The sequence below is a fragment of the Salmo trutta genome, chromosome 12 (genome assembly GCF_901001165.1).
Source record: "Salmo trutta chromosome 12, fSalTru1.1, whole genome shotgun sequence".
In the NCBI taxonomy this organism is placed as follows: domain Eukaryota; kingdom Metazoa; phylum Chordata; class Actinopteri; order Salmoniformes; family Salmonidae; genus Salmo; species Salmo trutta.
The window spans coordinates 77,472,812-77,498,125 of record NC_042968.1 but is presented as its reverse complement, the minus strand read 5'-3'; the positions used below and the strand labels follow the sequence as shown (position 1 = coordinate 77,498,125).

The 25,314-nt window shown below is 45.0% G+C and overlaps 1 protein-coding gene across 4 annotated transcripts in view; it reads right to left on the bottom strand.

Moving 5' to 3' along the window:
• Window positions 1-5,999, bottom strand: part of LOC115204229 (lysine-specific demethylase 6B) — a 33,952-nt gene extending 27,953 nt beyond the window's left edge. The window contains exons 1-2 of one of the 4 annotated variants that reach the window (XM_029769627.1): window positions 5,761-5,999; window positions 1,700-1,855 (exon numbers count right to left, since the gene is read on the bottom strand). The gene's annotated coding sequence lies outside the window, so the exon portion shown is untranslated. Of the gene's footprint in view, window positions 1-1,699; window positions 1,859-5,760 lie in introns of all 4 variants that reach the window. The other 3 variants (XM_029769632.1, XM_029769628.1, XM_029769629.1) reach the window with 3 other exon arrangements.
• Between the last annotated feature and the right edge of the window lie 19,315 nt (window positions 6,000-25,314).

Genomic DNA, 25,314 nt, shown 5'->3' with positions numbered 1-25,314 from the left:
AAGAGATGGGTGGGGCTAAAGCTTAAGAGGGTCTAAACGATGCTGAATGTTTGTAAACAAAGAAGAGCTCTCCAGTACGTACCGAAACATTCAAAGGCCCTTTTCTCAAAAGTGAGGTTACAAGTTTATCAACTTTCGAAGCAGAATTACTTTCCCATTGTTCCTCAAATACAGTGTATGATATACCATTTTATAGCTCTGTGTCTCTGCTTTTATCCAATGTAAAAAAACACAATTTCAAATTTTGCTACATAAGACCAAATCAAGGCGGTTGGTCACAAACGGGTTTCCATGGCCGAGCAGCCTCACACAAGACCAAAAACACCATGTGCAATGCCAAGTGTCGGCTGGAGTGGTTTAAAGCTCACCGCCATTGGACTCTGGAGCAGTGGAAACACGTTCTCTGGAGTGATGAATCACGCTTCACCATCTGGCAGTCCGATGGACAAATCTGGGTTTGGCGGATGCCAGGAGAGCACTACCTGCCCCAATGCATAGCACCAACTGTAAAGTATGGTGGAGGAGAAATAATGGTCTGCGGCTGTTATTCATGGTTCGGGCTAGGCCCCTTAGTTCCAGTGAAGGGAAATCTTCATGCTACAGCATACAATGACATTCTAGACGATTCCGTGCTTCCAACTTTGTGGCAACAGTTTGGGGAAGGCCCTTTCCTGTTTCAGTATGATAATGCCCCTGTGCACAAAGCGAGGTCCATGCATAAATAGTTTGTTGAGATTGGTGTGGAAGAACTTGACTGGCCAGCACAGAGCCCTGACCTCAACCCAATTGAACACCTTTGGGCTGAATTGGAACACCGACTGCAAGCCAGGCCTAATTGCCCAACATCAGCGCGCAACCTCACTAATGCTCTTGTGGCTGAATGGAAGCAAGTCCCCGCAGCAATTTTCCAACATCTAGTGGAAAGCCTTCCAAGAAGAGTGGAGGCTGTTATAGCAGCACAGGAGGGGACCAACTCCATATTAATGCCCATGATTTTGGAATGAGATGTTCGACAAGCAGGTGTCCACATACCTTTGGTAATGTAGTGTATCTCATCTCTGTCTAGTCCACATCACACACACAATACAGTATACAGAGTTGCAATAGTCAGCGTGTCGCTAGTGCTGCCTGCCTGGTGCCTGAGATCACCATAGCAATCAATAATGATTCCATTTCCTCCACAAAAGCCTCTATCTGTACACCCCCCCACTACTATTCTACCCCAAGCTGTGTCTCACACATGACCTCTAACACACACATGCAGGAATTCTGTTTCCAATGCACAGAGAGGGAGTAGAAGGAGAGTCAGAGAGAGAGAGACAGTGAGAGAGAGAATGGGCATTTCATAAGACAAATGAAGAAGTGTACTGTATAGCTGAGTGAGCAGAGGGTGGAGGAAGGTGGTGGCTCCACATTTCATCTTTAGTTTCTCCAGCAGCACAAAGAGAGGGACAGTCAGTCAGTCAGTCGCTTCATTCTGCAGCCCTCCATCTGTCTCTGTCACCAAGAAGACCGGTGTCTCCATCCATGACACTCTGTCACCAGAGAAATCACTGTCCTCAAACCTTACTATATCTCCACGGTAACTGGTGTCTCTGTCACCAGAGAAATGCATATCCCTCTCCGGGGCAACCTCGGTCTCTTACTGTGACCCCCTGCCAGTGTGTGTGAGAGAGGAGAAGGAGCATTCTAGTCTTACCTTGCTGCTGAGTGCTGTGAGAGAGAGAGAGAGAGGGGGAGACAGTCTCTCTGGTCCCAGCTGTGTGAAGATGCCACTCACTCAGGGAGAGCGAGACAGCAGCCCACTTCAGCTTCAGCCTGACGTCCCGTTAAACAGAACGGGCATCCACTACCTCTGCTAGCCGGCACACACATACACGCACAGGAGAGAGGGAGGAGAAACCACTGTCAGGTAGGACACAGATGTGAGGACATGAAAGGGGTTATTGTCTGAAAAGAAGGTATGTATTGCCATTCCATTCTTCCATCTTGTCATTCCTCTCTTGTCCTCCCCTCTCCCCCCTCTCTCTCTTTCCCTCTTTCTCTCTCGCTCCCTCTCTGTCACAAACACTGTTTTCTCTAGCGTTTCTCCCCTCAGTAGACAGACAAAGACAGGGAAGGAATGGCTCAGTAGAGAAGGCAGAGAGGAAGAGAGAGAGAAGCGAGAGTGAGGATGGCCCTGCCCCCTTTGACCAACCAGTCGAATTTCATTTATTTTTGCCTTCCTCTCTCTGGCCCCTCCCATAACGCCTTGTCACCTCTCCTATTCCAGCCCCATTCAACAAGACTGATTCCAGTCTACCTCACTCCTTCTCTCTCTCTCCACATGTCTGTCTCTCACTCTCTCTCTCTCCACATGTCTGTCTCTCACTTTCTCTCTCTCCACATGTCTGCCTCTCACTCTCTCTCCACATGTCTGCCTCTCTCACTCTCTCTCTCTCATACTGTATCCTTGGCAACAAATTATATAATTTACCCCAGAGTCAAGATCAAGACTCTGCCTTACAGAGACACCTTTCCTTCACTGTGTGCTTGTGTGTGTGTGTGAGGGCTGCACCTGACTGTCTGCATCCCCCTGCTATTTGTGTGTGTGTGTGTACATTTGTGTATGTCTGTGTGTTTGTGCATGCATACACCAGTTTCTAGGGAAATGAAAGCATAAGGAAGGTTTGTATACTCTGGCGACTGACTTGTTTTTCAATTAGCGTGTGGATTTGAGTGCAGAGGGAGTGTGATTGTGCATCTCTCTGACACTCTCTCTCTATCTGTGTGTGTGTGTGTGTGTGTGTGTGTGTGTGTGTGTGTGTGTGTGTGTGTGTGTGTGTGTGTGTGTGTGTGTGTGTGTGTAAATGGCCCTTGAGATATACGAGTGTCAATGTTATTATGACATTCCCATTATTATTACCCATTCATTAGTCCAGATGTTGTTATGTGGGCTGTGTTATGTGGGTGATGAAAATGGAAAACCGTCTAAAATCTGTTATTAATTGCATCTCTTTTTAACATCTGCTTTGGAAAGAAAAACATCTAAGAGGATAAGTCGCCTCTAAACTGTGATGTGGGCCTTTAGATGTTCATAAAGAACTGAAGATCCCCCGCTGCTGCAAGAAGCCCTGCTCCACTGACTTACTATTCCATCCCATTACTAAACCAGTTACCTTCCTTTCCTGAATAACCTTGTTCTTAGTCAACTCCTCCTCATCCACTATCTATATTTTCCCTATCCTCCATCCCTTCCCTTTCCCTCTCTTCCTATCTCCTCTCTCAAATCAGGTGCCAGCTCCAGGGGTGAGACTGTCCCTCCCACTCCTTCAGAATGAGTTTATACTAGAAGACATGTTGGCCTCAGTGACCAACCAGCCATGGTGCAGATTAACACTGAGCACAATAGACATCTGCCAATGGAAGTCATATGCTTACAATTCTCCTATTTTAGTTGCCTCAATAGACAATAGTCTCAAAGTTTGCAAAAAATATTGAGGTTAAAGCAAAATGTCTTTGCACTGTCAAACCCTGCTTTGAACTTTTCTGAAAATGACTCAAGAACAGTAGTGTCCCTCAACCAAAGAGGCAGAGACAACTGATTCCAATACAGCAATAATCCTCACCCTGTTACACTACACAGACACACTGAACAATGTGTTTGTATCAGCCTGCTGGTGGCATAGCAACCCAATGCAGATGTGTTTCCCTCTGTGTGGGTGAACATGGCGGAGCCTCTACAGTCAGTGCAGGAATCACAATGATACTATCTTATATGGGGGGATGAGCTGCACCACCACACCACACCTGGCTCTGATCCCACCTAATAGAACAAACTGAAAGAGAGAGAGCTGGGAAAGTGGGGGCTTTCACTTCTCAGTACTTAGGGTTGCAACATTCTGGTAACGTTCTCAAATTGCCCAGGTTTTCCAGAAATCCTGGTTGTAGGATTTCCTGCTGATCGGGAATCTTCCAACTGGGATTTCTGAAAAACCTGGGAATTTTGGAAAATGTACTGAAATGTTGTCCCCCTACTTCTCAGTCAGACCTATAATACATAACTACAGAAATCAGCCTGAAATACAGACAGACATGGTAGCAAACAGACAAACTGACACATACACCCTCAACACCACAAACACTGATGTGTATGTAGCCTACTGTAGGTAATCCATGTTTGTAAGACAATGTAAAGGCTGATGCTGACCTGAGTTGACACAAAGCAGAAAGCATGAGATGAATATAAATAGTTTTTCTAAAAATAACTTTCTACAGCTCTGCTCTCCGTCCCCTTCTTTCCCACATCTACCTTCTCCTTCTCTCCAAAATGGAGGCTTCTTCCTCTGTATGCTCCAGAAAGCACAGACCTCAGAGGGGTACTGGAATGTACCACTGCAGGCTTGGAACAGGGGGGACGGAGGTGAGTGTCTTTTTCTTACCAACAGACCAGGTGGCAACAACACCAACAGACCAGGTGGCATTTCAAAGACGACAACAGTGAAGCAGTGTGTGTGTGGTTGTGTGTTAGGGAACGTGTCTGTGTGTGTGTGTGTGTTAACGTGTGTCAGAGAAAGTGTGTCTGGGCGAGTACATCCAAAGGGCTGGTTGTCATGGTGATAATCACTAGGAACATGCATTGGCAGGGCAGGCACTGTATTATCTGTGACACTGCAGGGTGGTGGAGGGGCTGTGTCCTCAGACAGGCGTCACACTGACCCCTCACCCCTGACCTCTAACCCCAGCCTACTGACTTCTAAACCCAGCCTCTAATAACAAATACAAACATTTACCACTAAATTCCTGCAATGAAACACAAACACCCACACAAATCTGACCACCTGGAACCTATTTGGGAGGAAATTAAAACAGACAGCTGGTGTGTGTGCTGAACATTAACCTCATAATAGAATCAGCATGGTCAAGTGGTTGGGTGTACTGGTTGGTGACCAGTGGTGGACCACAGAAGAAACGCATCCTGATGCCCAGAGTGTGTGTTAGGGTGTTAGTATCCACGTGGGTAAGTTGTTGTGATTTAACGAGGGGAAAGAAGGCTATTCTTTACTCATTCTATTTGCAGCCACCAGAGGAGAGTGAGTCACTGTACTCTATAAATACTGCACTAAATGTGGGTCAACAATGCCCAACCATTTTTAGCACAAGGAAGACACCATCGTCTTTAGCCCACTATCAGGCTCCCTGTTTGGGCTCTGCACACTAGGAAAACCTCTGGCAAGCTTGAATCTAAAAGGCCTGCATTGTCATTAAACTTCTGAACAATACACTGGGTATATCCAATTAATTTTAACCCCATAACATATTTTAGGAATAAACTGGCAAGCAGCATTCCCTATGGGAAAGCTTTCTATTGACACTATGTTCTTCATACTACCGTGTCACAGCAACCAAACACACTCATCAACACAGACCAAAAACACTATTGTTATAAAGTACAAGTCGATGCCTGAGTCTAAACAGAGGCTTAGAGACAAATCAGCTGACTGTGTTTATGAACAGTGTGTGTGTGGGCCTGTGTGCATATGCATGTGTGTGTGTGTGCATGCTTAACTGTGCTGCACAATCTGCAGACATAGACAGAATACAGTATGTACACATTAAGCTACAGTTTGTGCATTGTGCTGTAGTCAGATATGAACACAGACTTACAGACATGTCCCAACACACAAACACCAATAGACGTACTATAACAATATTTGCAAAAAGGCATACACAATTGCACACCTACTGTACACACACACATACACACATTTCTTGTTTTACCTGTTATTTCCTTTGTTTTCACCCCTTGGCTCCTCTCCCTTTTCCTCTGTCCTCCTCCTCGTCTCCCCCAATCCTCTCCTCTTTCTCTCGTCCCTCTCCTCTTCTCCTGGTTTCCTCTCCTCTCTGATGCTCAGGCTCTAACACCAGACTGATCCACGTGCAGAGACCGGAGGGGCGGGGCCACACACCGCCATTTAATTCACACCAGCCAATGAGGAAGGAGGGTCTCCTGTCAATCATCCAACATTAAAAGAAGGAGGGGACAAAGGCAGAGTGGGCAAGTTCGTTTTGCATTGCCCGGTGCCCCTGATGGGAGAAGTTTGTTCATTTTAGACCATTCCATTGGTCCTTAACTGAAATCTCCTCCCACCCGGGGCACCAGGACATGCAAAACGAACTTCACCAATGAAAGATAGAGGGTGTGTGTGTGTGTGTGTGTGTATTTGGAATAAAGCCAACAGAACTAGAAGCTATTTTTAAATCACCACACTGAGGTAGCAAAGACTCCATTTTCTCTCTGGCAGATATTCCCCAAATCATACAGCATCATCCATACTCAGTAAGGACAACTGTAAAGCTTTCCATCAATACATTTATTTAAAGAACTTGCCCTCTAAGCAATGCTCCTACTGTCCCCTTACTGTTTTCAAGTGTTGGAATCAGTTGTATTGTGCTCTAATCAGAGGGACTAACTCTCTCCTTCCATACTGTATGAGACAAACACTTTACATTTTAGTCATTTAGCAGACACTATTAAATCAGAGGCCATACATTTTAATACTTTTTCATACTGGTCCCCCATTGGCATTGAACCCACAACCCTGTTGTTGCAAGAACCATGCTCTACCAACTGAGCCACAAAGGATCCCTTTTTTTTCCAAACATAAGATTTACATGCCCTGAATCTTGTCTCGAATGCTGCGTGAGCTCACAAAACCTTCAGTGTAAAAGCGCTACAAGAGAGCAATAAAGTGCCATGGGAAGCTAATGACTGGGACTTCAATTATGTCAGAGGGTAAGACATTACATGTGTCACGATAAATCATTTGCAGACAATATATTGGAGGAATATAGAGTCATACTGGCAAAGTAGGAGGCTGCACAGACTGTCCTCTGATGGCTGTGTAAAAATGTATGTCTGTGTGATTAATCCGGAGAGAGGTGATTATGTGCAGGGCTCTGGCAGAGACATTGGAATGAGGGATAACCAATAAGTCGTAGAGGACAGCTGACCAGGCCAGCAGCACTGGACCCACAGGATGTCAGGTGACTGCTACATGGTCCGGGGGAGGCGGGGCAGGGGGCACTGGGTATATGTAGGGAGGGTCTTGGTTACATGACTCATAGCCCATACCCTCTAGAGCTGCCTCTCACTGGCCCCTTCTCCTCACCTCACCCATAATCAACCAATACACCAGAGACACAGAGAGAGTAAGAGTAGTAGATAGACACATACCGTCTGAAGGACAGAGAGAGAGAGAGGGAGAGTCAGTGAAAAATACAGGAGCTAGAGAGAGGAGAGAGAGAGAGAGGAGAGAGAGAGCGAGAGAGAGAGAGAGAGAGAGAGCGTAGATTCCAATGAGTCCAGCTGACTCCCCTTAGCAACAGCCCCAATGCTGTCTCTACCCTATTGGCCAGCCATCTTCTCACAGCACAACCCCAAGTGGGCATATCAGCCAATCAGCAGGCCTTGCCGCAGAGCTGGATTCCATTTTCACCATGGAAACTGAACATTACACTCTCCATGTGTGAGTCGTGTAACATGGAACCTCTCCCTGGCACTCACACATACACAAAGCTTGAATGTTATGTGTCCCTTTCGACCACTTGGCCATCTTGAAAAGCAAATCAAGTGGCTACTTATTTGTATACACTATTCATACTGCATATAGCATAGTGGCTGCTGTGCTGTGGCTGCATAATGTGGATGGTGAAATGCTGTGCATTCAGACACAGTATTATGAATCTGTGGAGGTGAATATATTGTAGAAATTGAAGAATAGATACTTGTAGCAAGAGATGATTTGTGAATGCAAATGAGAGCTTGCTTCATTTACTATCATGGATTTGTTTATTTTGGACATCAATGCTAAAGGAAGCAAATAGTGTCTGTGTGTGTACACAGGAATGTGGATCACACAATCATAGACTATTTGAGTAATATTCATAATTTGGTTGAGCTATCTCTTTAAAGGGATACTGCGAGATTTCAAGATGTAGATAGTTTTCTACTTACCCAGAGTCAGAAGAACTCATGGATACCATTTTTATGTCTCTGCGAGCAGTTTGGAGATTATTGAAGTTAGGATGTCGTTAGTTTAGCGCAATAGCTGGAAGTCTACCGGTACAGTAGCCAGCTCCTCTCAAAAGCAGAGAAATATACATTCAAACTACCCTAAAGCTGTGTGGTTGGTCATTTATCGTCTGACAAAGCTATACACAGTAATCAATATTTTATTAATTTGTTAATGTTTAATCCTGGCTCTTCATCACTTTGTGGTTTATGTGTCGGTCTCTACTTGCCTGGCTTCCCAAACTCCTTGCTCTGGCCAAACGCTACATCATGCCTATGGATGTTAGTTTCTTCTCTGCAATAAGTCTGGATCTGACTACATCTGACGATTTCTGGAATGAAAATACATTTTAGTGTCCCATCTGCTCCTGCAACGCCCTCTACTGCTCATCCTGTGTCTCCTTGATCTGCCTCCACTTACCCAGTACTCTCTCCCTCTCCCGCTCTCTCTGTGTGTGTGTGTGATTGTGTGGGCGGAGACAGGTGTGCTGGAGTCAGAGCAGATCCCCACCAGCTGCAACCTGTTCCATAATCAAGACCTCTACAAATACTCAGCCCTGCCACTTCCACGCTGCCAGATTGTAAACTCTGCTGAGACAATCTACGTTTCTAGCCGTTTGTTACTATTCAGATCCTGTTGTGCCTGTTTTCCTTGCCTGACACTGTATTCCTCTCTGCTACAGTTATGCCTGCTCTGACCCTGGTCCCTGTCTCCAGTCCCACTTCTCGTCATCCTGCTACTCTGTCCTGGATTCCCCACTCTACCCCTCCCTTGGATTCCCCTCCGGACCTGCTCACCCTGTCTCAACCCCTCTCGCTCCAGCCTCAGCCTCCGCACCTGGTTTCCAGCAACCCGCCCGAGCTTCCCCTGACCTGCACGCCATCTCCCCCCTGTGTGTCAATAAATACCTTGGTTACTTCATCCTAGTCTCCTCGTCTGAGTCTGCTCTTGGAGTCCCCTGTTCCACTCCGCATTACAGTACGATCTGGCCGACGTGATGAACCCAGCAGACTCTGCTACTCTCCACCAAACCCTCGTCAGCCAAGGCGCCCTGCTCGAGCAACATGACCAAGCCCTGAAGACCCTTCTGGAGCACATCAAGGAGTTTTCACAGAGCCTGTCTGACCTACAGGGCCGACCCTTCGCCCAGAGCTCTCAACCAGTTCCAAGTCATTCTCCTCCGCTCCGGGAACCGTTTGTTCTGACTTCTGAGCGTTACGATGGCAACCTCGGAGCTTGCAGAGCCTTTTTGGTACAATGTTCACTAGTATTTGAGCAACAGCCCTACTCTTATGCTAGCGAACGGGCCAAGATTTCCTTTTTGATTGGCTTCCTCCCTGGAGCAGTGCTTTCCTGGGCCACGGCGGTGTGGGAGAGACAGTCCCCCATCTGCTTCTCCTACTCCAGATTCATGGAAGAAAGTCTTCGACCACCCGGTCTGTGGTAAGGCTGCCGCTAAACGACTCCTGTCCCTCTGTCAAGGCCCCCATAGTGTTGCTGAGATGGCATGTGAGTTTCGCACCCTCGCTGATGGAGGTGGCTGGAATGAGGAGGCCCTTCAGGGAGCATTCCGGAACGCGCTCACTGAGACCCTCAAGGATGAGTTGGTGTCCAGGGATGAGCCTGACGGATTTGATGAACTCATCTCTCTTGCTATCTGCATCGACAACCGTCTCAGTGAGCGTCAGAGGGAGAGGGTAGGTAGGGTTGGATGTTCCATAGCAGTCTTCCCTGTGGCTCAGTTGGTAGAGCATGGTGTTTGCAACGCCAGCATGGTGTGTGCAACGCCAGGGTTCTGGGTTCGATTCCCACGGGGGGCCAGTACAAAAAAAAAAAAATGCATAAAATGTATGCATTCACTACTGTAAGTCGCTCTGCATAAGAGCGTCTGTTAAATGACTAAAAACGTAAATCTGAAATCTTCTTCAGTGCCTTTGTCCTTCTACAACTGCATCTCATCCCCAGGCTTGTCCAGATCCTGAACCCATGCAGCTTGGCCAGGTTTGTCTCTCCTCCAGAGGAGGCAATGATGAATTGGCGTTAGGAGCTGCCTATACTGTTGGTCACTTTGTCTCCACTTGTTCCCTGTGTCCAGCAAAAGAGGGGGTTTGGCAGTAGTGTACTGTTGAGCCAAATTGCCTGCCCATCTTCCCCCAGACCTCTGCTTGAAGGCAACCTTGTTTGGCAGAGGAAAAGCCTGGCTCTGCCACACGTCTGCTCTCATTGAGTCAGGTGCTGATGAGAGCTTCCTGAGGTGTTGTTACCCAGTTGGGCCTGAACACTGTCCCACTCGATTCACCCCTCGATGCCAACCCCCTCAATTGACAGCTCCTCGCCCGTGTCTGTGAGATTTGTCCCTGTCATCCTGCGTCTCTCTGTAAATCACCAGGAAAAGATCAATTTCCACATATTGACTGTCCTTACTCTCCCCTGGTTCTTGGCTATCCTTGGTTAAAGCTACACAACCCACAAATTGACTGGACTGCCGGAAAGGTAACCACTGAGTTAATTGTGTCACTCTAATTGTTTACATTCTGCCCTTCCCCCTGCCTTGTCTGTGCCCCAGTTCATTCCAGAACCTCTGGACCTGTCATCAGTCCCTCCTGAATATCACAATCTAGCTCCTGTGTTCAGCAAGCACCACACCCTGTCGCTGCCGCCTCACTGGCCGTACGACTTTGCCATTAACCTGTTGGGGATAGGGGGCAGTATTTGCACGGCCGGATAAAAAACGTACCCGATTTAATCTGGTTACTACTCCTGCCCAGTAACTAGAATATGCATATAATTGTTTGATTTGGATAGAAAACACCCTAAAGTTTCTAAAACTGTTTGAATGGTGTCTGTGAGTATAACAGAACTCATTTGGCAGGCCAAAACCTGAGAAGATTCCAAACAGGAAGCGCCCTCTCTGACCATTTCCTGGCCTTCTTGATCATCTCTATCCAAAACAGGGGATCTCTGGCATAACGTGACATTTTCTAACGCTCCCATAGGCTCTCAGAAGGCGCCAGAACGTTGAATGATGACTTTGCAGGCCATGGCTGAAAAACAGTAGCGCATTTGGTAAGTGGTCGATCTGAGAACAATGAGACTGGGGCGCGCGTGCATGAGACTCCACCATGTTTACATTTTCAGTCTTTGAACAAAAACAGGGTTTCCCGGTCGGAATATTATCGCTTTTTTACGAGAAAAATCGCATAAAAATTGATTTTAAACAGCATTTGACATGCTTCGAAGTACGGTAATGGAATATTTTGAATTTTTTTGTCACGAAACGCGCCGGGTTCGTCACCCTCCTTTACCCTTCGGATAGTGTCTTGAATGCACAACAAAACGCCGCTATTTGGATATAACTATGGATTATTTGGAACCAAACCAACATTTGTTATTGAAGTAGAAGTCCTGGGAGTGCATTCTGACGAAGAACAGCAAAGGTAATCCAATTTTTCTTATAGTAAATCTGAGTTTGGTGAGTACCAAACTTGGTGGGTGTCAAAATAGCTAGCCTGTGATGGCCTGGCTATCTACTCAGAATATTGCAAAATGTGCTTTCACCGAAAAGCTATTTTAAAATCGGACATAGCGATTGCAAAAAGGAGTTCTGTATCTATAATTCTTAAAATAATTGTTATGTTTTTTGTGAACGTTTATCGTGAGTAATTGAGTAAATTCACCGGAAGTGTTCGGTGGGAATGCTAGTCACATGCTAGTCACATGCTAATGTAAAAAGCTGCTTTTTGATATAAATATGAACTTGATTGAACAAAACATGCATGTATTGTATAACATAATGTCCTAGGAGTGTCATCTGACGAAGATCATCAAAGGTCAGTGCTGCATTTAGCTGTGGTTTTGGTTTTTGTGACATTATATGCTAGCTTGAAAAATGGGTGTCTGATTATTTCTGGCTGGGTACTCTGCTGACATAATCTAATGTTTTGCTTTCGTTGTAAAGCCTTTTTGAAATCAGACAGTGTGGTTAGATTAACGAGAGTCTTGTCTTTAAAATGGTGTAAAATAGTCATATGTTTGAGAAATTGAAGTAATAGCATTTCTAAGGTATTTGAATATCGCGCCACGGGATTCCACTGGCTGTTGAGTAGCCCAGAGAGGTTAACCTCCAGCCTGGAGCTCCTCTCCCAAGTAGCCAGTTGTTTAACCTCGTCCCGAGCAAGAGGCTATGGAGAGGTACATCCAGGCTTCTCTGGCTACAGGACTTATCAAGCCATCTTCCTCCTTTTTCTTTGTGAAGAAGGATGGGTCACTGAGGCCGTGCATAGACTTCTGTGGGCTGAATAATATCACTGTTAAGAACAAGTACCTTTTGCCACTCATCAGCTCTGCTTTTGCCCACCTCTATGGTGCCATGGCATTTACCAAACTCAACCTCCGGAATGCCTATCACCTTGTCCTCATAAGAGAGGGGGACGAGTGGAAGACTGCATTCAACACACCACTTGGTCACTGAGTATTTGGTCATGCCCTTTGGTCTTACTAACAACCCTGCTGTTTTCCTGAACCTAGTCAATGACTTGCTGAGGGATGTGATTGGACGCTCCGTTTTTGTCTATTTAGATGACATCCTGATTTTTATTTTTTTTCCCCCCCAAGGACCCTGAGGCTCACCAGCAATACTTTCGCCAAGTTCTTCAACGGCTGTTGGAGAATAAGCTTTTTGTTAAAGCTGAAAAATGAGAGTTCCATGTTGCCACAGTGTCTTTCCTGGGTTATATTATTGCACCGAGACAGTTACGTATGGACCCCGCCAAGGTCATGGGAGTCACAGAGTGGCCTACGCCCTCCAACCTGAAGCAGCTTCAGCATTTCCTGGGGTTGGCAAATTATTACAGGCGTTTCATCCGCAACTACAGCCGTCTGGCTGCACCTCTCACCACTCTCACCTCCACCTCCACTCCATTCCACTGGACTCTTGAGGCAGAGGCAGCATTCCTGGAACTCGAGCGTCGCTTCACCTCTGCTCTAGTCCTTGCTTAGCCCGACCCAGAACTCCAGTTCATCGTGGAGGTGGACGCCTCTGACACCGAGGTAGGTTCTGTCTCAAGGTTCCGCCTCTGATCAGGAGGTCCACCCATGTGCATTCTTTCCCGTAAGCTCTCACCTGTAGAGGAATTTTGACATTGGAAACCGGGAACTCCTGGCAGTTAAGCTGGCTCTGGAACAATGGCGTCACTGGCTGGAGGGCTCTGTAACCCCCTTCATCGTGTGGACTGACCATAAAAACCTGTCCTACATCCAGACTGCCAAACGTCTGAACTCCCGGCAAGCCAGGTGGGCTTTGTTCTTCGGTAGATTCAATTTCACACTCACTTATCGCCCTGGTTTGAAGAATACCAAACCTGATGCTTTCTCTCGCCAGTTCACGACCGACAACACAGGTACCGAGCCAGAAGCCATTTTGCCATCCACCTGCATCGTTGCCGCCGTCACCTGGGAGATCGAGTCCCGTATCCGCCAGGTTCAGCAGAACCAGCCTGACCCGGGTAACGGTCCTAGTAATGCTCTGTTTGTTCCAGATTGTGTTCGCCCTGATGTTCTTCCGTGGGACCACCTCACCTGCCACCCTGGAATGAACAGGACCCTCGTCTTCCTGCGTCAGCGCTTTTGGTGGCCCACCATGGAGAGATATCCGGGAGTTTGTCTCAGCCTGTTTGGTTTGTGCCCGGAAAAAATACCTCCACTAAACCCACTTCTGGTCTGCTCCGCCCTCTTCCCATACCCAGTCACCCCTGGTCACACATAGCTCTGGACTTCGTCACTGGCTTTCTCCTATCTGCGGGTAACTGTCATCCTCACCATTATTGACAGGTTATCCTAAATGGCTTACTTCATTTCCCTCTCCAAGCTCACATCCTCCAGGGAGAATGCGGACCTGTTAGTATCCCATTTGTTTCGTCTGCATGGCATCCCCACAGACATCGTTTCCGACAGAGGACCCCAGTTTACCTCCCAGATATGGAGATCCTTCTGTTCAGCTCTTGGTATCAATGTCAGTCTTTCTTCTGGATATCATCCCCAGACCAACAGCCAGACCGAACGGGCCAACCAAGAGATGGAGACTGCCCTACGCTGCGTGACTCCTGCTAACCCTTCCTCCTGGAGTGCTCCGCTACCCTAGGTTGAATATGCCCACAACACCCTCACCAACGCCTCATCAGGTATGTCACCCTTTGAGTGTGCTCTGGGTTACCAACCACCCCCCCCGTTCCCCGCCCAAGAGGTTGTGGTTCCCTCTGTCCAGGACCATCTGCGCCGTTGTCACCGTACCTGGAGGAAGGCCTGGGCTGCCCTTCGTGCCTCCGACAGGACCCAGTCCCAAGCCAACCATCACCGGGCCTCAGCTCCAGTCTACACCCCGGGTCAAAATGTATGCTCTCATTGAAGGACCTGCCATTGAAGGTGACATCAAAGAAACTTTCCCACCCGATTCATTGGTCCCTTTGAAATTGACTGTCATTAACCCCTCTGCGGTGCGCCTGAACTCCCAGCCTCTCTCAGGATCCATCCTACCTTCCATGTATCCCTGATTAAACCTGTTTGCTCCAGTCCCATCTCCTCCTGCAGCAGCTCCTCCACCCCTTTGGCTTATCGATGACCGTCTTGCCTATACCATCCGGTGGCTTCTGGACGTGCTCCGTCAGGGTCGTGGCTGGCAGTACCTGGTGGACTGGGAGGGATATGGGCCTGAGGAGTGCTGCTGGGTTCCCCGCCATCACATTCAGGACCCCTCCCTCTTACGGGATTTCTATACACTCAGATAAGCCTGGTCAGGTGCCCGTAGAGGGGGGTACTGTCACATCTGCTCCTGCAACGCCCTCTACTGCCCATCCTGTGTCTCCTTGACCTGTCGCCACTCCCCCAGTACCCTCTCCCTCTCTCTGTGGGTGATCCTGTTTTCCTCTCTGCTACAGTTCTGCCTGCTCTGACTCTGGTCCCTGTCTCCAGTCCCACGTCTCGTCATCCTGCTCCTATATCCTGGATTCCCCACTCTACTACTCTACCACTCTACTCTAGTACACCCTTCTACTACTACTCCCCACTATACTACTCCCTTCGATTCCCTTCTGGACCGGCTCACCCTGTCTCAACCCCTCTTGCTCCAGCCTCAGCCTCCGCACCTAGTTTCCAGCAACCCGCTTCCCCTGACTTGCACTCCATCTCCCCCCTGTGTGTCAATAAATACCTTTGGTTACTTAATCTCAGTTTTCTCGTCTGAGTCTGCTCTTGGGTTCCACTCCCCATAACATTTAGAGCGTCTGATTGGTCCCAGAAACTGTTGGGTTGGGCCAGAACACAGGTGGGTAAAGGGGCATTTTTAAAAATTGTCATTGGCTTTGATACTGATTAGTTAAAACACCCCTCATTTTGACACATCACCATAAACTACTTCAATGATGGAAGTCTCTGACTGAAGTATGTAGCGAACGATATAGAAGCGGAAGAAATCCGTTTGAGTCGTCAGGCAAGGTCTCTATCCCTCTAGTGGTCTATACCAATCATAATCCTCTCGTATTCCTGTAAAAGACTAGTTCTTAGCTGGGGTCTGATATTGAAGGAGTTTCCCCTTAATCTGTCTTGTCCGTGGTAAAGAACTTGGTGGTTGACTGTTTATCGAGGGTGGGTAGACAAATTATATTCTGTGTTTAGCCAGTGAGTAGACCTGGCAAGAATTTGTTTGGTTGCATGTGTTGCCATATCGGATATGTAAGGTTTGTTTGAACTCGTCTCGAGGGAATAAGTATAATAGGAAAATACAGTGCCATTGGAAAGTACTCAGACCCCTTGACTTTTTCCACATTTTGTTATGTTACAGCCTTTTCAAAAATGGATAAACTCAGCAATCCACACACAATACCCCATTATGATAAAGCAAAAACAGTTTTTTTTGTTGAAATGTTTACACATTTATTAAAATGACCCTTTGCTATGAGAGTTGAAATTGAGCTCAGATGCATCCTGTTTCCATTGATCATCCTTGATATGTTTCTACATGATTGGAGTCCACCTGTGATACATTTCAATTAATTGACATGATTTGGAAAGGCACATGCCTGTCTATATAAGGTCCCACAGTTGACAGTGCATGTCAGAGCAAAAACCAAGCCACGAGGTCGAAGGAATTATCTGTAGAGCTCCAAGACAGGATTGTGTTGAGGCACAGATCTGGGGAAGGGTACCAAAACCTTTCTGCAGCATTGAAGGTCCCCAAGAACAAGTGTCCTCCATCAGTTTTTAATTTGAATAAATTAGCAAAACATTTCCAAACCTGCTTTTGCTTTGTCATTATGGGATACTGTGTGTAGATTGATGAGGGGCAAAAAATGATTTAATCAATTTTAGAATAAAATAGATCAGTGACACAAAATATTCATTTTAATTTCAGGCTGAACACAACAAATGTGAAAAAATCATTAGTCGGTGTCAAAGGTGACTAACATGTATTGACTCAGGGAGTTGAATACATACCTAATCAAGATACACTATATATACAAAAGTCTGTGGACACCCCTTCAAATTGGTGGATTCGGCTATTTCAACCACACTCATTGCTGACAGGTGTATAAAATTGAGCACACAGCCATGCAATCTCCATAGCCAATTGGCAGAAGAGCTCAGTGACTTTCAACATGGCACCGTCATAGGATGCCACCTTTCCAGCAAGTCAGTTCGTCAAATTTCTGCCCTGCTAGAGCTGCCCCGGTCAGCTGTAAGTGCTGTTATTGTGAAGTGGAAACGTCTAGGATCAAGAACGGCTCAGCCGCAAAGTGGTAGGCCACAGAAGCTCACAGAACGGGACTGCCGAGTGCTGAAGTGCGCAGTCCGTAAAAATAGTCTGTCCTCGGTTGCAACACTCACTACCAAGTTCCAAACTGCCACTGGAAGCAACGTCAGCACAAGAACTGTTCGTCAGGAGCTTCATGAAATTGGTATCCATGGCCGAGCAGCTGCACACAAGCCTAAGACACCATGCACAACGCCAAGCGTTGGCTGGAGTGGTGTAAAGCTTGCCGCCATTGGACTCTGGATCAGTGGAAACATTTTCTCTGTAGTGATGAATCACGCTTCACCATCTGGCGAATTAGGGGATGCCAGGAGAACGCTACCTGCTCCAATGCATAGTGCCAACTGTAAACGTTTGGTGGAGGAGGAATAATGGTCTGGGGCTGTTTTTGAAGGTTTTTCAAATCTTACAGCATACAATGACATTCTGGACGATTCTGTGCTTTCAACTTTGTGGCAACAGTTTGGGGAAGGCCCTTTATTGTTTCAGCGTGACAATGCCCCTGTGCACAAAGCAAGGTCCATACAGAAATGGTTTGTTGAGATCGATGTGGAAGAACTTGACTGGGCTGCACAGAGCTCTGACTTCAACCCCATCGAACACCTTTGGGAGGAAATGGAACACTGACTGCGAGTCAGGCCTAATCGCCCAACATATGTGCCCGATCTCACTAATGTGCTTGTATGTCCTTCGCCACTGACTTGTTGAAGTAGAAATGTTCATCCAAATCGAGGTTAGTGATTGCTGTTCTGATGTCCATAAGATATTTTCGGTCATAGGAAATTATGCCAGAAACAATATGTACAAAAGTTAAGATCAGCGCAAAAACCCCCACAAAATACCATCTATTCATTGCAGTGCCATTCTAGGAAGCACGTTGGCACGCACTGATTGGAGTCACCTCGTTAGTCAGGCCCAGTTGGTATTTAAGACCTGCTGGCCTAGCGCATCAGTTGGTGAGGAGACGATTTACAGCTTTTCCACTTTAAGTAGCGAAACAAAGCCTGAGTCTGGTGTTTTCCACTGTTTAGTTTGGTCCATCTTCTTTGTTACTCCCTATCCTAAGTTTTAGTGGGTTTTTCCTTTTTCCCACTATCTTTTCTGAGGCACATTTAGTGGGCACCCATGGTGGGTGTCTTTTAGGACGCCTTTGCTAGTTGTTTTGCCAACTTTAAGTTTTTCTCAGAAACCCTTATAAAACCCCTTCTTTTTTTGTTTGTTTGTAGAAGTGACCCTTTTGTTAGTTCCCTTTTCTTTAGAGCGATGACATTTTAGGTTTGTCTTTGGGGATAGAGATTGCAACGTTGCATCTGTCTCAATAGCACTGCCCATGCGCTCACAGACGCCATAACGTGATCTCTATAAATCTATGTGACAACAGGGAAAGAATGAGGAAGTGGATAGAATCTCGTTTCTTAAGATTATCAGTCAAATGAACAAATGTATAAAATATTGATTACTATGTATAGCTTTGTAAGACTATAAATGACTAACCACCAAACTTTGAAGTAGTTAGAAGGTCTATTTCACTACTTTTGAGAGGAGCTGGCTTGGAGACTTCCAGTAATTGCGCTAAACTAACGATATGCGAACTTCAATCATCTCTCAACTGCACACAGAGACATAAAAATGGTATCCATGAGTTTATCTGACTCTGGGTAAAATATATATATATATTTTAAACGACTTAAATCTCGAAATCTCGCAGTATCAGTTTAACTTGTGATAATACATCCCTTCCCATTGGCTGAGCAGATTTGGACACCTACCTCATCCTGAAGGCTATTGGCTTCGTTGGACAATCATCCTCTGCAAGTCAATCAAACCATGACTTCCATTGGCTACAGCTGACACTTCATCTTCTGTCCTCTTCTCCTATGACACACCCTGTCCAAGGTGTGGATGTATCGCTCTCTGCTATTGGCCAACAGAATGCGCTACTCGATTGTAGGTGTCTTATAGGGTGTATACAAAAGCTTCGACATTTTTCACCTCTCATTACCTGCCATCCACTGTCAAGAGAAATTAACAACCTATTAGCGTGTGAGAATAGCATGCAATTGACTAGCAGGGCTTCCCAATTCTGGTCCTGGAGTGCCCGAAACACTTCGTTTTTTCATCCTCTCTTTCTAATCAGGGACTATTTCAGACCTGGGACATGCAGTGACAGCAATTAACTACCAGGTAGAAACAAAAAACAGAAGTGTTCTGCCCTTCAGGACCAGGACTGGGCAGGCCTGGGTCACTAGAGCAAACATTGCATTGTTAATTTAATCAGAGAGTAACACATAGAGAGATGGGTCGTGTTCAGGAGGGCACAATGGCAGAAGCCTCATGTCTGTTCCAAGCCCTACTGATCGCCACCCTGGAGTCCATTTGATATGACAAACATACAGAGAACTACTAGATTGACACCTGATTAGAATTCCACTGACTGAACATATACTATCTACAGCAGTATCTGATTTGAGTATTATGGCTCAACTGGTCAATGACCAGTGACTGAGAAATGTAGTTAAGTTACAACCATTAACTGAGAAAAAAAATGTCATAATCTAAATTAGACAATAATCCATGATATATTATTTACACTAAACAGACCTACATATAACTGTATGAAAGTGAACTCTAGACCTCGAAACAAAAGTAGGCTGTTATATCCATGTACAGATATCCCCACCTTGTGGACAATAATCCATATTGCATCACAGAAACGAAAGCGAAAAATTGGGGATGTTTCATTGTGTGTGTGTGTGTGTGTGTGTGTGTGTGTGTGTGTGTGTGTCAATTCTGTATTCCTCTTATTTGCCAATTCTCGCTGCAACTTCAAGTGATATTTAACGGTGATAACATTTTCAGAACGAAATGGACATATTGAGAATGGTAATGAATTCATATTATTGGGTAAGTAATAGCCAACTAATTAATCGAATAATTTTTTTTTACACCATCAGTACCTATGGAAATGTCCTCTAGTTCTCTTTTTGGGGTGTACATTAGAAACATAATTAGCCTAATTTACGTTTAAAACTACAAGAGGATAACACAGTATCTTAGCCGAAAATGTGTAGGTGTTATAGGCTAAATTGACATTTTATGTAACTTTAATGAATAGGCTACATTTTATAGCCTAACTGTAGATCCCGATATACAGTAAATCCCTTACATTTTAATACATGTATATTTTTGTCATTTAGCAGACGCTCTTATTCCTTCTCATGCATTGTCCTTTTAACATTATGGGTGAATTGATTGACCGTTGGCTTTTCAACCGCATTATGTAAGCTTTTCAACAATCAAGTTATGCATCAGATATATTTTTAATGAGAGTATTTGCTAGACAAGTTTAGTCGCGTAAATAATATACAAATAGCCTACAAACCAAGTGAAGCTGTCGATGACTGTCCCTTGCGCTTACCTCTGAGAAACGAAGAAAGAAATCATTTCGAGAAGCAGAACAGATGTAAGGCACTCAATACGCACGCCTCTGTCTATGGCGCAGCATTTCCCCACCCCTCCGGTCCTCGGTGGACGATACCGCTCGCGACACAGTGCACCATCACTCTTTATGAAATAGAAGACAAGGGCCACGGAATTTGAATAAAACGTGCGGTAAGATAATTTGTCAAAATTCCCCAAATAAGCCCTGTGTGGCGCTACACGTGTCCACAGTGGAGACAAAGTTAGAGAACTTATATTATATTTATGAATCACCTTTTACAGTTGTCACAAAGGGCTTTACAGCAACTGGGCCAGATCCCAAAGCAGCAGTGGCAAGGAAAAACTCAGAAGAGGACAAAACATGGAAAGGAACCATGAGAGGAGGCCCATTCAGATAGTTGAAGAAATGTAATAACTTTTAAAAGGGTACTATAACACCCAACGGTTCTAGATAGATCAATGAAGCCACGCAAAATATAGATTTTATTACAGTGAATTAAGATTAAAATTGGACAACAGGTCCATAGCTGGTGGACTTGGAATTACATTGAAAAGGGGGGTTTCAAGTTTTCAAAAAAAGCCATGCAACATTCCATTGTCAAGTACATGTATCTCAAAAGGCACAGCAAATCTTAAGGGATGAATATCAAAGCAGCGTTTGTACAGAAAGTGGCAAGTCAAATTCAAGGACTTTCAAATACTTTTTCAAGCACTAATATTTATTTTCAAGGACCATCCATTTGTAATAGTTCCTGTTCCTGTACCCAAGAAAGTAAAGGTAACTGAACTAAATGACTATCGCCCCATAGCACTCACTTCTGTCATGAAGTGCTTTGAGAGGGTAGTTAAGGATCATATCACCTCTACCTTACCTGACACCCTAGACCCACTTCAATTTGCTTACCGCCCCAATAGATCCACAGATGATGCATTTGCCATCGCATTGCACACTGCCCTATCCCATCTGGACAAGAGGAATACCTATGTAAGAATGCTGTTCATTGACTATAGTACCCTCCAAGCTCATCATTAAGCTCGGGGCCCTGGGTCTAAACCCCACCCTGTGCAACTGGGTCCTGGACTTCCTGACAGGCCGCCCCCAGGTGGTGAAGGTAGGAAACAACACCTCCACTTCACTGATCCTCAGCACAGGGGAACACAAGGGTGCATGCTGGGTGCATGCCCTCCTGTACTCCCTGTTCACCCATGACTGCGTGGCCACACACGACTCCAACTCAATCATCAAGTTCGCAGACGACACAACAGTAGTAGGCCCAATTACCAACAATGACAAGACAGCCTACAAGGAGGAGGTGAAGGCCCTGGCGGAGTGGTGCCAGGAAAATAACCTCAACGTCAACAAAACGCAGGAGCTGATCGTGTACTTCAGGTTACAGCAGAGATAACATGCCCCTATCCACATCGACGGGACCACAGTGGAGAAGGTGGAAAGCTTCAAGTTCCTTGGCATACACATCACTGACAATCTGAAATGGTCCACTCACACAGACAGTGTGGTGAAGAAGGCACAACGCGCCTCTTCAACCTCATGAGGCTGAAGAAATTTGTCTTGGCCTCTAAGACCTTCACAAACTTTTACAGATACACAATTGAGAGCATCCTGTCGGGCTGTATCACCGCCAGTTACGGAAACTGTACCGCAGGGCAATCCAGAGGGTGCCCGACACCTACAGCACCCAATGTCACAGGAAGGCCAAAAAGATCATCAAGGACATCAACCACCTGAGCCACTGTACACCCCCTATCATCCAGAAGGCGAGGTCAGTACAGGTGCATCAAAGCTGGGACCGAGAAACAGAAAAATAGCTTCTATCTCAAGGCCATCAGACAGTTAAATAGCCATCACTAGCCGGCTACCACCCAGTTACTCAACCCTGCACCTTAGAGGCTGCTGCCCTCTATACAAAGACATGGAATCACTGGCCACTTTAATAATGGAACACTAGTAATTTTAATAATGTTGACATACTGCTTTCCTTATCTCATATGTATATATTGTATTCCATTCTACTGTATTTTAGTCAATGCCACTCCGACATTGCTCGTCCTAATATTTATATATTTCTTAATTCCATTCTTTGACTTTTAAATGTGTGTATTGTTGTGAATTGTTAGATACTATGGCACTGTTGGAGATAGGAACACAAGCATTTCACTACACCCGCAATAACATCTGCTAAATATGTGTATGTGACCAATAAAATGTTATTTTATTTTGATTTTATTATACAATTGTTTCAAGTCACCACCAGATGGCAGTCTATTGCCAAAACCTCATAAAATTCTTTACTATTCATCACTACCTTACAAGTTCTATTCAATAATATGTGTTTCACTACTTATTTACTATATACATGAGTGGTAAGTCAGAACTGATGCTGTTGACTGATTTCCTTATATGAACTGTAACTCAGTAAAATCTTAGAAATTGTTGCATGTTGCATTTATATTTTTGTCCAGCGTACATAATATTAAATTGTCTTTATATAAAAAATGTTATAGTTCACAAAAGTTTTGGTCCTACAGGCTGTCCCAACACATAATGACATGGAAGTGAATTATGATGGTGTAAAAGGCCCTTGGTTTACTCTAAAATGTTGTATTCTATACCCATTTGAAGATAAAAACGTTAATAATGTGTTAGATAAGGTTCAAGACAGGTCATGTCAATTTTCTTCATCTTTTGTGTTTGATAAATGCTTACATATTATTTTGGTGATTTTACCACCACCTGCATTGCTGGAGCACAGAACACATTCTTGAGTCATTCATTTGTGGCCACTAGATGGCGGCGTTAAAGCTATTTGCAAACCATAGCACCCAATTTGAAGAAGAAGACAATGCTGTGATTATTGTCTGATTGCTCCCCTTCCATAGGAATCTCCACCCAGTTGACTACTTTAAAAATGGTGTAAGTGTTGGCTATTCATTTTCCAACTGACTTGCCAAAATAAAAATTAGCTGTCTCATTATACCAGTCACTCAAATTCAACAATTTCCATTTTTATCTCAAGGTCAATTCATTCAAATGGTATTCAGGTCACTTCACTTTGAAGGCATTGCACATATTCCCTTATTCACAAGATGCCTGAATTTCAATCAAAATTCTAAGATGTATTTTTTCTCTATAGAAGTATTACACACAAACCCTGTCACACCACATTGCTTATTCCCTTTTCAATGGTCCTTCCAATTGAAACTCAATTGAAATTCAACATGCCATAGTCCATTAAGGAGTACATAGAGAAAGCCTAGGTACTCCTGATTAAAAAAAACTGGAGAAGCAAAACAGGGTTTTCAAATAACCTGAAAATGCCAACTGTAATTATTAGTATTCAAATTTCCTTCATAGAAGTTTGTATCCAGGAATGCACATCATACCATAATCTTGACATGACAACAGTGAATGCTCAGTAAAGACATACATAAAACTTGTTGCAGCCCAGCCAGCAGGACATAACAATCTAAAGTATCACTAATCTCTAAAGCAGGTCTGAGAGCGCATTTGATTGTCCAAGGAGGACTGTGCTCAGGGATAAGTGGAACAATCACTTTTGAGGAAATTAGTTTAGCCTAATAATGGCCTCATTTGTATTATGTAACATGTGAGTGTGTTTTAGCAGCGTAGGTCAAGAAGCTAGCAGTGGGCTATTCTAGTGAGATACTGAGACCCCATTCGCTGGCTGTCTGGAGGGCTGCCGTCGTCATGGCAGTGTGTGGAGCGGAGAATACCAAATGCTTCAGGAAATGAGAGAAACAGCCTCTTCAGCATAGAGACACACTCTTGACCTCCAGCACAGATGAGGGAGTATCCACCACACATACACAGGCAAACAACTCATACATAGGGAAAAGAGACATTGATGAAGACAAAATACAGAACCTCATGTTACATGTTATCCAACCTGAGCATGTTACATGCACCCCCCCCCCCCCCCCCCCCCCCCCCACACACAGCCTCCCCTCAAAGATATTCACAGCACATTGCATATATTCACATTCCCACAGGTATGCTCTACTAAGCACAGTATACTTATACAGCAGATAGATAGATATATTATGGATGGTCATAATGTGGTTTGATAATGTGAAATAGCATTTCTAAAAACAAAATTCCACTTTGACATTATGGGGTATTGTGTGTACTGTAGATCAGCGACACAACATACATTCAGGCTGTAACTACAAAATATGGAAAAGTCAAGGGGTGTGAATACTTTCTGAAGGCACTGTATTTACCTGTCATGTGGTGCTCATTCTAAACACCAGGAGGCAATATTACACTTTGAGTAGACGGTAGTTGGCCCGTGAGGGAATGTTTGAGTAGACGGTAGTTGGCCCGTGAGGGAATGTTTGTGGCATCTTCATTTGAAAGTTTATGCCTCTTAGAAAGAGATTATCACAGAAACCGGTAGAAACCCATTATTGTCGCTCCTTCATCCTCCTCATCATCAGCAACATCATCATCATCAATCATCATCATCCTTCCGTTGTTATGACCCAGTGTGTCTTGTTACATCTCTCTTGCAGGTATGAATGCGGCAGGTATTTTTTTCCACCAGCGTTTCCTCATTGTTTTTAGAATGCTTTTACAGCTCCCCTTAAATATCTTCTTACCCCAGTAGCACAAAGAGAACACATGAAAGTTATGGCTGAATTAGACAGTAGATCCAATCATCGAATACACCAATTATAGCGCAAAGTCAGTTAGGGCTGTCAGTTAGGACAGGAATTTGAACCCTGGCTGGGCTTGAGTTCTAGAAAGAACTCTCTGACTGTCTCTGTCTGCTGTGGTTGTTGTTGAGATCACAGACTTTATGTTGCTCTTGTGAAAGGTCTTGCTGCTGATTGGTAGGAACATTTCCTGGAAACCCTTATGTACCATGCTAAACACTGAATCAAATACACATGATTTCTATTCGAGTCTCAACTCCACTGTGTTGAATAACAAAGTGTTATTAAATTGACAATATTTTCATCTTTCTCTCATCTTCA